This window comes from Oculina patagonica, chromosome 2 (genome assembly GCF_052425735.1).
Source record: "Oculina patagonica isolate OP01 chromosome 2, crgOcupat, whole genome shotgun sequence".
NCBI lineage: Eukaryota > Metazoa > Cnidaria > Anthozoa > Scleractinia > Oculinidae > Oculina > Oculina patagonica.
This window is the reverse complement of record NC_135759.1, coordinates 24,947,635-24,959,933: the sequence shown is the minus strand read 5'-3', so window position 1 is coordinate 24,959,933 and position 12,299 is coordinate 24,947,635. Positions and strand designations below refer to the sequence as shown.

Below are 12,299 nucleotides of genomic sequence, written 5' to 3'. Positions count from 1 at the left end.
AAGTCTTGGTTTTAATCGCCTGCAGTTGCTCTCGATTACTTGTATCAAAATAATACAAGAGACACAATTAGGCTTTGGTTAACGAAACAATTCGGAACGTCATTTTGTGCTGCTCGGAGGTGAATAGCAAAGGATCCCCTGAGTTTGAGAAGCCAATCAGAGCGCAAGTAAAGTAGCATTCAGGTGCATTGAACTACTTAAACATGTAAAAGAAATATAGTTTTTTACACATGAAAATGAAACGGCAGAAAAAATCGTCTATCAAAAACCCCGAATAAATGATCCACAAAATTACATGTGACCGCGTGACGACCGACTCCTAATGACTGTGGAATGAAATCTAAACGCGCGACAAATGAATGCTCTCTGTCCAAAATTCGAACGAAGGAATACAAATGTATAATATATTTCGGTAAAAGGGAAGGAAAAGGGCATGGTGTTTCTCGTTTGCAATAAAAATATGACATCATGGTCGTGTCATTTATTGACGATGCAAATTTTATATGTGTAATTGCCAACGAGACAGCCGAGCCAAGAGGTGAGGCTGTCGAGGCGGCAGAATCATAGAGCCGTGTGCGTATGAGTGTATAGGCAGAGAAAATCTTAAGTTCTGCGTAAGGGACTTTTTTTTGACCATATTTGGGTGTAAGTAAACCCCATATTTGGGTTGTATTGTTCTTCCCAACTGGTTCCCAGTCTCTCACTCCTTGCTAGAGAGCAAATGACCAAAATGGCGTCCACGCGGCTCGCTGTTAAAATTTTCAATGTGGTCATTCATCCCTTTACCGATAAATACACCCTTAGGGAATTATAAATCGAAAGAGAATACCCTACAGAATATTCGAACGCCGAAAAAATGAACATCAAGGTCTTCAAAGCGATGAAATAATCTTTCGACTTTGGAGTCCTTTGATTTACGATCGAAGAGAGACATGAAAATCAAAAGCGGACTGTTGACTTCAAATAGAGTTTTCTTGACTTATGAGAATGCTGAGGTCGGGTAAATGCTTCCTTTTAGTGTTGATTGTGTTTATAGTAATTGTTTGACCGATTATTTATTCCAAATCAAATACCGTTTATATTTTATTTGGCACGCATTTTCGCTCCGCGTAGGAATAACGTCAATTCAAAGCGACGCTCACTAAAATGATCACTGATATGGTAAATTGTATTTTAGGTAATATGCAAAAAAAGTGCTATTTCTCTGGTGTTCATAAATGACACAGCAGGCTATCATATCAGTGGTCATTTCAAATATAGTTCTATCAAAAACCATTCAATATCTGTTCTTATGAACAAACATGAGTATTTCGCTCGTTGGCACTTACCGATAGGTACAACTAGTTTTATTTCCTCTCGTCAAAAAAAAAAAAACAACTTAACATTAGAATAGAAAGTAAAAAGTGCAATTCCAAGATATATCTTTTAAAAAGATGATGTTATCTTTCTTTTTTAACAAATGATATGCAACGATGTGAGAGAAGAAACCGTTTCCTAGGTTACGAAAATTTGATACACCGTTTGCAAGCAATTCCTTGTACTCTTCTCACTGAGTTTCAAAAGGCTTCCCATTAGTCTAAACACATGTACACACATTGATCACTGACATCGTATGTCCTTATTCGTTCATGATGTGCTTCATCATAGGGCTTCTCGCAAGTTACTCGAATTTACGCAAACGTTGCTCTAAAAAAAACCAATAAGTTGCTTTTTATTAAAAACGTTGCTCAAAAGTTGGTCCAAAAAAGTCCAAACGTTGCTTTTTTTTATCAAGAAGATTTCTTCAAATATATGCTAATTTCCATCGTGCCATGTGATATAAAATTCAAGAAAAACAGTAAAATTTTAAGGTAAATCCCTTGAAATAGAACTGCTCATAGATTTCCAACCAAACTTTGCCAGTTGGTTGTTGACCTTAAGGGAAGTTAAATTTTGAAATAACAAAGGGGGGTCACCGTATTCGTTTAGGAGCAGGAAGACCTTGTATTTACCATATAATTCCTTATATTTCCTTTGCGAGTACTGGCAAAGTACATGTTTTCGGTGATAATGTATTATTCTGCCATAGAAATTGTTCTGTATTCATTTTATAGAAAGAATTTGATCGCTACTTTCGAACTAAGAGGAAAAAATGATAGGACACCGAACTCGTTTACGAGAAAACAATGATTTCTCTCTCTCGCGAGCCAAGCCGCATAGAAAAAAGCCGCCATTTTTTCTAATTATGTGCGCGCGCTAATTACGCGCAAAATTCTGCGCAGCAAGGATACGCAATGCAATACTAGGGAATCACCTTAAATAAGTTAAGTAACATGTCATTTGGTTTTTAGATGAAAATCACTGTCATATTGTGCCTTGTTCTCCTTGTTGAAGTGGTCAGCGGGAGACCAGCAAGCAAGAAAACGTTGCAGCCTCCCGTGGATGCACCTTGGTCACGTTCCAGGATGCGCCCTTTTCATTACCAAGACTACAAGACCCTGATGCTGATTTTTCGTGCTGCAACCAGCCACCATATCTCTGCACGTGTTGTGCAATATTCGCTCTTGATCTCGATATATGCAGTGATTAAGACGGAATCCACTAGGAAGTCGAGTAATATTTATTAAAGTTGGACAAAAATCAATTTCCAGAATAATTTAAATCCCTTTTGCGTTATTTCCTACCCTAAATAAAAGGTAAAGATGTAAACAATTATCCGTGATAACACCAACAACAATTTCTTATTAGAGTCTGAGAAAATGAATTTCAAAGTTCACAAGGTATGGGCAAAATCTCACGTGTAGCCATTTTGTAAATTCGTCTTAAGCGATTCAATGGAATTCAGCGGAACTTCAAAATGTGTTTTCGATGTGTGGTGTTGTTAGAAAAGATTTCTTTTGATAAGATATTTGAAGCAGTAACAAAAAAGTTTGCAATAAGGTGGAAATAATTCTGGTACAACAATTTATTATCAGAGTCTGAGAAAATGATATTTAAAGTTCACAAGCTACGGGCAAAAGCTTACATCTTTTAAGAGATTCAGTGGAATTCAGCGGAACTTCAAAATGTGTTTTCGATGTGTGGTGTTGTTAGAAAAGATTTCTTTCGATAAGATATTTGAAGCAGTAACACTGAAAGCTTGCAATCAGGTGTAAATAGTTTTGGTACATAATTTTGTCCAATAACTACTCGAAGTCCTGGCGGATTTCCTCTTAAAGCTGTTTTGCCATTTCAGGTCATCAAAAAGTGCAATTTTCATAAATGTAAGGGAATCAATCTGTATTAATAGGAAATCGCACGATCGAGCGAGTGGAGGAGTGAATTGTGATTTTCAACCCCTCCGGTGATTTATAATGTTTTGCCCTTACGAGAGTCTCAATGCGCCTTGAAATAATAACGACTGAACTTTCTAAAACTGCTGTAATTAAATGCCTTCCTTATCTTCTTTTGAAAAACATCCGACATCTTGCTAATGTTTTACAGTTTGACTGGGAAAATTGAACTCCAGCAGTAACTTAATATTTAAGTCTCTGTTAATAAAGCAACAACCCTCACTGCCGACGTTGGCATTTAATAGAGAGGTTAAACGGCAAAGATAACTTCTGATTTTGAGTTCTTTTCTTCTTATCCGCGAATAAAGCACACCAAAATGGAATAACGTCTCCTACTGTCAATTGCAAATACTTCTTTCTATTGAACACACAACTGAAGAGAGGCGACAAAAGTTTCATTTTTGCTGTTTTCTCTCTAATGAAGGATGTAGTTCTTGAATGAAGCAAGTCTCCTTAATTTTGCAGTGGAGTTCAGTTTTGCCAAACACTAGAATGTCAAAATGATCCCATTTGATGTTTTGACCCGTGGTTTACTTATGATCAGCAATAGCTGATGGATGATCACATTTAGTGAGGGCCTTTCAGTTTTTCTGTCACGAAGTCGTCGTTTTGTGTTTCCTGTAAAGGTTAAAGCGTTCCTTATACGGAAAGAAGGATCTGTTGCGGCGTGTGGTTTGAAACGTCAAGCTTAGTAAATTGCGATAATGTTTATCACCGCTGTTTGTTTTATATTTTTAATCAAGTTAGACGGCCTAAAATCAAGAAGCTCCAAACGCTGGGACTACGTTTGCTGCATCTTTACAGACAGGTGTGCACTGTACAGTTATTCACTTACTTTTTCCATGCCACGAGCGTTCATCACGGTATTGACATTATTACGTAAATTTATTTATCCTACTTACTACACGCACCTACAGTAACCGTCCATCTTTACCGAATGGACAAACCAAGTCTGTATAAGGGGTGTTGAATGGGAAATTGGTGAAATTGCGAGACGGCGAGACTGACATCTTTTCTGCAAACCTGAGACTTTCTTAACTTTGCAAAAGAATTCGAGACTCCGGGAAGGCGTCAAAGAAAAATTCGAGACGAAAAGACCCCTCAAATTTGGCATAAATTCTGCGCGACGTTCCTTTTTTGGAAGACCATTGACCACCCCTGGTATGGACGGATTAGTTAGCTCACATGTGCGCCGCAAATAACTTGACACTCACGGGTAAGCTTGAGATGTTTATTGACAAAAATAAAATTAACAAGCCAGGCACTCATCGTTATGAATACAATTAAAATAGGCAAGAAAGTTGTATGCGACTACATTTAAGGCTTAAACTGCATTAAAAACAGCAAACGCTTAACAAATGGCAGATCAGAATATTTCATCATATTCATCATCATTATCATAATTATCATAATAATAATTATCATGTTCCTGATCCTTGAGTTTAGTTCCCAGATCATTCTGGCGCTCAGTTTCCCGCTCAGTTTCCATTTCATCAGCAAAGGCCTGGACATCCTGGTGGTTCTGGTGGTACTGGCGGTTTTCATTATACTGGCGCTTTCGGTCATGCAGTAAACCGGCGCGTCGGCGACGCCAAGCTTCACTAAATAAAAAAAAACACCAGCGGAATTTTGTATTAAGATAAATGGAACTACATTTTGTATTAAGTTAAAAGAAATAGATATATAGACATATGTACCTACGAGATACCTTTTATGCAGGTAGGATTTGGCCTCATTTGACTCTGACCTTTTTTTGTCAACTGCTCATAGGATTTTTTTGGGACGTTTTTCCTTCGCGAGGATTTTTTCATTTGGAAATTGTCAACCCCACCCCCCTCCACACCCAGTAATTTCTAATGGTCCGCCATATTAACCAGTTGTCGAAAAGAGGAAGGGTCTGGGGCTGTTTCCCGGGACGTCTGTTAAATGATAAAGACAGTTTAAAAAGTAGGCTGGAAAGTGAAAAAGGAACGTAACTGACTTTGTGTCGCAGAATGTAAATTATTAATATATTTTCGGCGATTTCTCGGCTGTCGGTTAAACTTTCAGCCCTTTTTTCATCTATCAGTAAATTTAGCAGGGCTAAGGTCTCAGCCATAAATTTAAAAACGCGTGATTTCTTAGCTGAGAGTTAAATTCTGACTTATATGACTTGTTGTCAGAAATCTCTACTATTATTACAAACTAGGAATGGTATATTACAATTCCTGAGTTTTGACTGTTAGCCGATACGGGTTAACAAGAACAGCCGGGGAGATTAAATATTGCAATTCTTTATGTGTTTTTAATAAAACAATTATTCCACTCACGCGTGTTGGTTATGAGATAGTTATTGCCAACTCGGCGCTACGCGCCTCGTTTACTGTCTAACATCTCATATCCCACGCGCGCATATGCATTAGCACTAGATAAATAGCTTATCGGTATCGTTCCACCTCGGGTTTTTTTCTTCGTATATTTCCTAAGTCCCTCTTTGACACATGCAAAACATGATACAAACCTTTCATGCAGGAAAGCAGCAACGAGGCACATCACAAGAAAAATGACTCCAACACGTCCCATGTCAGAAAGTTTTCCTGTAAAATAAAGAAACATATTTAAAAAGAAAGTTACCGTGTAGAAGCGTGAGCGGTCATGATTGGGCTGAATGAAACCTGGTAAACGACCAAACAGCAAAACAAACAAACAAACCCTGGTCGTGCAGGCAAGAAACTGTAGTGATATAACCATTAAAATGATATTACGAATTAAATGCAAACAAAACAGAAACAATTTTTGCAGGACCCGCAATTTGCGTGTGCATGGAGGTTTTGTCGCAGCTAATAATCAATATGACGACACTGAACGAAGCTTCGCTAAACAAAAGGGGCTCTGTTCGTCGTGGTTCATTTCCATTAAACCGTGCAAAAGAACGTGGAATATTCATATTCTATGACACGCCTTGTTTGCTCACTGCGAAATTTCTGCGAGACAAGAAGTGTTTTCTTTGCAAAATTTGTGAACATATTTACTGATGTAAAAGTAGGAACCTTTAAGGGGGAATAGCTCTATTCCCACTTTTAATAACAAGGATCACAACTTCTGTACTTCTGTCCACTTCTTTAATCACTGTTTTTTTCACTGCAAATTACTTTACAAATTAAACTCACATTGCTAGAAAAAAATTCTGAACTCTTCTTGAGATCACGCTCACGCTCTTTAAGTAGTGACCAAACTTTAACCGTCAATCAACTGTCAAACTGTCAAATCTGAGAAATTTATGCTTACGTAAGGACTTGCGCAGTTTTCGTTAAGTTGTAGTACGATTGCGCAGTCAAGACATTAGCCTAAAAACCTTCGAGTTGTTTGCAACGTCGAAATTGTTTTTCTCTCTAAGGGCCTGTTTACATGGAGGGAGGGTTCCCCGGCTAAACGAGTTACCCGGCTACAAGGGCTAAACCATAGCCCCTTCTACCCGAGTTGAGACAGCGTCATTTAAGCGTGTTACAGGCCAGGGTGGGGAAAACCATGTAGCTCGAAATGATTGAAAAAAATATTACTTTTTGCCGAATAATCAGTGCTAGCCGTACGTCCTCAAAGCTATTTTATTTTAATGACCAAGTTCTTGCCGCGTACATGTTTTAGAGAATTCAACAGTCTTTGGCCACCAAATTGAAATAGGCCATTTCCGAGTTACCCTTTGCCTCTGTTTTAAAACGAGTCTACGTGCGAAACCATTCAAATGAAAATGAGTTTGACTTGCATGAAAATAGACCTGTAGGTGAAACTCATTCAGTTCATATGAATGGTGTCGCACGTAGACTCACTTTGATTTTGAAACAGAGGCATACGTTAACTCGGAAATGGCCTATTAATTTGTTGTTGAGTGATTTAGCATAATCATTCCTAAGGAAATTTTGAATTAATTAGCCGTTGCTCAAAGAAATATTTTCCAGTTGACAGATAAAACTCATTTTGGTAAAATGGCACTGTTTGGGTTCAGAATCTATACTTTTTATGCACTTAACTTCAAATTTAATTTAAGAACGCGCGCAAAAACGTATCCAGGGAAGCCGGGATAGCACTGGCATATAAACCGTTTACATGGCAAGGCTTCGAGGAAAATTGGTGATCACTGATATTTACTGGTATTGCTTGAAAAATATCGTCAAATACAATGACAGTAAGTAATTCCAGGAAGGAAACTTAGCTTGACCAATTTTAGGTCAAGAAGGTCAAGACCCAATTAGCCTTCAGTACAAAAACAATTTTTTTGCGTAACAATCATTGATTATGTCCGATGATTAGTTGTCTAGCAACAATGCCGCTAGTGACAAATATTGTGAAATATCTTTGTTGTACAGCAAGGCTGTACCAATTGATATTCTTGGTGTTATTTTCCTCAAGTTTTGCTTTTTTTTTTTTTGCTTTTTTTTCTTTTTTGCTTTTTTTTTTTTGTTTTGTTTTTTCGTTGCAATTTTCGGTCACATCCATCTTTTCTGTATATGAGAGAGAATTGTTTATCTTTTATATATATACAAAGGGATAAATGAATTGTAAAACCGTTCAACTCGTACGGACATTTTTTCCAATCAATTGTTTTCGCTATTCTTTCTGAATAACGGAAAGTGACAAAGGTCGTGTGAAACTTAGAAGACAAAAATGATTTGCCGAAGAATGACAATGGCGACAGAACAATTCGACAACTCCTTACAATTTTCAACCAATCAGAGCGACAGTTTTGAACAAAAAAGTTAAGTCACAGAGCGACAGTTTTGAACAAAAAAGTTAAGTCACAGCATTTATATTTCAATAAGAACATCCAGCTCATTATTTTTCCTCGAAGATGTAGAAATTGCTCGAAATGGACTAAATTTTGTTCAAATCTTATACTGATTATCAGATTTCTTGCTTCAAATCGAATGAAAAAGACAATTCAGGCTTGGAACAAATTAGGTATCTTATGAACTTTCATCACGCATGGTTAACTCGGCTTATCGTGGAACGTCAATTGTTATAAAAGGACGTTAGTTGAATGGTGAAGGCTTTCCATAATGTTCTGATTTGGATGGGTAATTTTGCCCAGATTTAGCAACTGAAAAGGCCAACCATGAATTCAGAAAACTACTTCTTTCTGAAGAGACTGGCTGCGCGGTGTTCTTTAAATTAATCTTTCCAAGTGAGCAATCGTGTTATATATATTCTCAATGATACGAAAGAACAACAAATTTTAATTGCTGGTTGTTTCAGGGCGTCTTTTCTTAACACTTTAGAAATCCTGTAGTTGACAGTTCAAAAAGTAAACAGACCAGCCTTAAAATCTCATCCATAGCTACGTGAAGGTCAAGTCTTAGCGAGGCATATTTTTACACCACTGATCTCGATCATTGTTTAATCCCTGATCTCAAAAGCGAGTTTGATTTTAATAAAAAAATGTAGATAGAACAAAATAGGAAAGAGATGTCGAATGCAACATGAGCTGTTTGGACAGCAACATTGCCGATGTCAGTTTGTCGAAACCCTGATGCACAAAAACGTGCTTTCTCCAAAATTGAAATGTTATATAACTCGGCAAAAGAATTACTAGAAACGAATGAGCTTTCTATTCGATTCTCGATCAAATGTAGGATTACATAGCTTAAGATTTAAAACCTTGCGCTCTTATGTTAAGCTCTTTTTCTATCTTGGCCGTCCTACACATTTTCTCGCAACCTCGACAACTGAAATCATGATAGGTGGGCGCCTGTTAAATTCTTTGGTGTGCGTAACACAAATAAGCGCTAATAGTCCAAAACAGCGGCGTGCAATTCGTTTGCACACTTGCGGGAAGTGTCAGCGAAGTCTGTCCCGAGCTATAGTATCCGTTAAGGGATTCTGTGGTATAAAATGGACTTACCTTTCAGAAAATCAGAGCACCTACAACTTGTCGCCGAACTTGTTTGTTTGAAATGCGAGCGTTTGTTTGACAGTAGATCTTTTTAGCTTCGTTTATAAACTGCCCATTTCAGATCATGTAATGCTCTCTGGAGAATTTTCCTTTCATTATCTTGTGGAGTTTTTGAATTTGAAAGAAATACCGGTAATTCTCAAGGGTAACCGCCACAAGGTCTGCAAACAAACCTGAAAGCTTACACGGTGTTTTAGCTTAATATACTGTTTGGGAAAAAACCGAAAAAGGGAAAAGCAAAGTTTCCTTGGTAAATTATTTTAAAATGACAGCGACCTTAGTACAGTTCGACGACTCCTAAAATTTGTTGACTTACCAATGCAAAGTTTAAGAACAAAGGATTTTGACTTACTTAATTTACAACTAAAGGCTTTGTTTTTCAATTTGCATATCTAGCAAATTACCTTCGAATTCCTATTAAGCGGAAACCTAGCTATAATCCGCGGCTGCCTTTCAGCCATTCCAATGAGGATTTGTCTATTGTTTTAAACTTCACACAGCGACCAATAAGAATTTAAAACACGTAGTTTAGCCTTGTTATTACCAGCAGGAGGGCATTTTGCGTGCGCATGCGTGCAACCGCTGTACAAAGACCGCGTGATCTTGGGAATAAAAATGGCCCGGAAGATTCAAACTTTGTTTTTTGTACTGTATATCGTCACATAATTTAATATAGGCCTAAATTTCGCTAAGAAAAAGTGTTTTGTGTGTGGCAAGGCTCTTATAAAGCAGATTTTCTGGCCAGCTTCGGGATCGTTGTTGCAAATAATGGGAAAATATGTGGGACAGGTAGGAAAGCCTTCACCGATAAAAATTAAACAGGCCGTAAAAAGAGGAAAACATTTATCCGTGTGCTGGAGTGTGATATATTAGGATCAAAACTTCACATCAAATCAATTGCTGTAATACAGGCAGAGTGCGAGCAATATTATAGCTTGTCGGGAGATTTTTTGCCTAAAGGGACGGCCACCAAAGAAAAGGGTTTTCCCTGAGGGGAACGACATGTTTGGGTGTTCTGCACATGATAATGCAGCTCACTGATGACTCCAAAGCAAAGCCAACTTGCCCTCGACTGGCAAACAGGGTTTCCTGGAACAAGAACTGCAGTTCTTTAAAACACATTTAGGCGACACAGAAGTAAAACAGCCGTTATAACAGAATGAACATCAAAGTTAATGAAATAAACGTTGAATGAAAAATTGAAAATAACATTGTTTATAGTTAAAAATTATTTCTTAAGACATTTTATACAGCAGTTATTAGAACGTTTCTGAAAAATATATATATCGCTTGTTGGTTTCATGCTATTTTTTGACTGGTGATCAAGGCTAGATTTTGATAAAGGAGCCAAAAATGTACTAATTAACATAGTAAAATGTAAACAAATAGTCTACCAGCAAAGAATTACCATAACACTTTAAAATTAAGACCGATCGCAGTAATTCTTTTCTTGTTCAACAGAATAATTGTGGTATCATCGAAATGTGAAGTTATTTTGACCAATGCTCACGTTTAAGGAAATAATCACAAACGATAGTTTCTCTGTTAGGATAAACCAGGGAGAACGTACGTTAAAGAAAGCTATAAATTTCCACAATTGACCATTTTTTAACGCTACCTTCGCAGCATTAGACGATAGTTTAAGTACTTCAGGCTCCATATATCATCGGTAGACGCTGGAGATCAAGGCTAGATTTTGAGATTTTTGCATTCTGAGAACGACTAAATTGTAGTTTTATGACAAATCTGAACAAAATCATGACCACTCGCTCAAACCCGGGATACTTGATTATAACATCGTATAGTTAAAATTGCTGTTTTATACTTTAGTACTAAGTAGCCGTAGCGCTTTGTCCGTTTAGATCTTCCGGCTATTAAAAACATGGGCAAGGTATTTAGGTTCTCGACATTCGGTCGCCATTTTGTCCACGTGCAATGTTTAATACACATAGCCAAAGTCGATCAGATAAACAGCACGCCGACACCAAACTTTGCTTGTTGTTGTCAGAAGATAAAGCAAGGACTCTTAGTATTGTATACAGCAAGTAAAACTTACAACGCGTTTCATTTTGAGCTAGAAATTAGGCCATAAATTGTGGAAAATATGTAAACAATCGATAGCAGAACTTCTCTGTCGTGCGCACTAGTCCATATCGACGCATGCGCACGCAAAATGCCCTCCTGCTGTTATTACCAAGCTAATGACAGATAAGACTACTTGGCTTCACACTAGAGCTTAAAGTATAGTCTAAGTGCACTTGGAACCTACTTTGAGTGTGAAGGGGTAAAACGTACTTACTTGAACTTTTCTTGGTGACCATGGAAACTTTCGTAGTTCAAAGAAGCCGAAGTACGCCGCCAAGTATGGTCTACACCACACTTGAGAACGCACTTGACCAATAGGAAATGAAAGCCAACTGAAAGCGCGCGCGTGCAGCGTTGTCACGATTCTGAAAAACAACTTGCCAGCTGAAATCAGAAGAAATTCAAAATGGACTGCTAGTGTTCGAAGGAGCAGGAGTCCTTTTATGTAAGTTAACAAAGAAAGAAAAGAAAAGTCGATGCATACTCGGGTTAAACTTATAATAAACTTATAATCCTATTTTAACTTCCTTTTTTTCAGAGACGGCTTCATTTCTACCACGAAATGCGGTTCTTCAAAACAGCCACACGTGCAGCCACTATTTCAACCTGGCCACTTCTTCGCGCCGCAACAAATACACTTTATCCCGCCGACTCCTTCAAACAATGATTTTACAAGCGTGCAATCGTATTTGTGATAATTATGCGTGACTGATTTTACCCCGCGAAAGATGATTGACAGCTTGTACCTAAGTAATATACTTATTCATCAAGTGTGAAGCCAGATTTTGTAAAATACGACTTAAGATTTTTAAGTGCACTTGATTCAAGTGCTGACTTGAAACTAACTTAGCTTCTAGTGTGAAGCCAAGTACTGAGAAAAACATTTAAACACACGCTTATTATCGTCTTGACGTGATTTCATTGGAATTTTCTTGAAGATATATGATGGTCTTTTTGATTTTCTGGCAATGAAGCGA

The 12,299-nt window shown here is 37.6% G+C and overlaps 1 protein-coding gene and 1 long non-coding RNA gene across 2 annotated transcripts in view; both read right to left on the bottom strand.

The window, feature by feature from the left end:
• LOC144643725 (tachykinin-like peptides receptor 99D) overlaps nt 1-12,299 on the bottom strand; it is a 140,252-nt gene that overhangs the window by 54,341 nt on the left and 73,612 nt on the right. The window lies entirely within an intron of this gene.
• LOC144643742 (uncharacterized) lies at nt 4,529-9,226 on the bottom strand. The gene is made up of 3 exons (XR_013568957.1): nt 9,187-9,226; nt 5,812-5,887; nt 4,529-4,912 (listed from the first exon to the last, which is right to left on the bottom strand). It is a non-coding gene; the product is annotated as an uncharacterized LOC144643742 (long non-coding RNA).